Genomic DNA, 1,393 nt, shown 5'->3' with positions numbered 1-1,393 from the left:
TTAAATTGCACCGGATTCCACTGGATAGAGCCATAGTGGTTGTAGGTTACAACTGTGTACTTCAGACACATTCAGACACATTCATAGTTTCAAATCCAATGTTTCAAATATTGTCTGCACTCTATAAGTTAATATTACTGTATATGCAAGTTAGAAGTATAAATGATATGCAAGTGATTTCTATGTGTGCGATAACATTAAATCTGTTGCTTTATTCAGAGAAATTTACCACAGAACACACCCCAAACCGACAAAAAGTTGTGTGTTTCAGAGAGTACTGCAAATGAAGAAATCCAAGGTGACTCAGGGCATTATTGCTCCATAAGGAAGCAGGGGGCAGGGATAGAGGTTTAAAGAACTCATGTTTAATTGCTAATTTTATTCCTCTTCTGTTTCATATTCTTGCCAAGGTGAGGTGCTGCTGCCAAACGTGGAACCACATCCTGAGGAAGAGTAGTGAACAAGCATTGAGTTTGTATTTTACAGTCACCATGCAAAACTTATTTGCAGTGACTTTGGTTTGGTCATGTTTCAAAAACTTGTGTGGTTTTTCACCCCTTCTCTTGAAAACAGTCTCAGTTTTGAACTTGAAGACCTGAAGGTTTTGTCTAGCTGATGGGTTATATAATTAAACCTTCAAATAACTTATTTTGTTCTCCATTGAGTTAAATGAATTCCTGTGTAAAATTGTCAGTTAGTAGTGACATGTTAAATTTTTTTTACTTACATATAAGGATGGAAGGCCCGAATCTAGATCAGGACCACTATGCATGGATAGAGGTGTGTCCCCTCCATATTTACCCCTTCTTTTCACCCGGGAAATAAAAGAGAAAAAAAAAACCATTGGCAACAATGACATCTAAGGTATTTTAGCTCCTTGTGGGGCCTATGGACCAAAAAAGAAAAAAGAAGAGCTACACAGAGAATGAGCTTTCTCAAGTTGTGCATGGCAAGTCTGGCCAAAAGCAGGGTCTGAGAGGCTGGCTAAATGGCCAAATTGGAGTGGGCTGGATCGGGCTAAATAGGCTCAGGTGGTTTCAGGTTAGGAAAAAATTCCACACCTCAAGCAACCCTGTTTAGTACAATGAAGATCTTCCTTCCCTTTAAAAGGAAAGATTTCTCAAGATTGTTAAGTGGCTGGCCGGCTGGCTGGCCTACCATTTAGAGAAGCTCTTAATCTTGCGAAATGGAAAGTTTCTGCTTGACTCTCCTTTGAAGAGGAAGGGAGACAAAGCTTTCTATTTCTTCCATTTCTTTTTCATGCCTTGACAGAGCTCTTTCAAAATAACACTGATGTAGTAGTAGTAGTAGTAGTAGTAGTAGTAGTAGTAGTAGTAGTAGTAACAGTAGTAACAACAACAACAACAACAACAACAACAACAACAAACAACAC

General features: G+C 38.7%; 1 long non-coding RNA gene across 1 annotated transcript; it reads left to right on the top strand.

Moving 5' to 3' along the window:
• The first annotated feature begins 217 nt into the window (after window positions 1-217).
• On the top strand, window positions 218-648 carry LOC140706366 (uncharacterized). Its single transcript, XR_012086006.2, has 2 exons — window positions 218-298; window positions 411-648. It is a non-coding gene; the product is annotated as an uncharacterized LOC140706366 (long non-coding RNA).
• Window positions 649-1,393: the final 745 nt, after the last annotated feature.

The sequence above is a fragment of the Pogona vitticeps genome, chromosome 4, assembly GCF_051106095.1.
Source record: "Pogona vitticeps strain Pit_001003342236 chromosome 4, PviZW2.1, whole genome shotgun sequence".
In the NCBI taxonomy this organism is placed as follows: Eukaryota; Metazoa; Chordata; class Lepidosauria; order Squamata; family Agamidae; genus Pogona; species Pogona vitticeps.
This window is presented reverse-complemented; position numbering and strand designations above follow the sequence as displayed.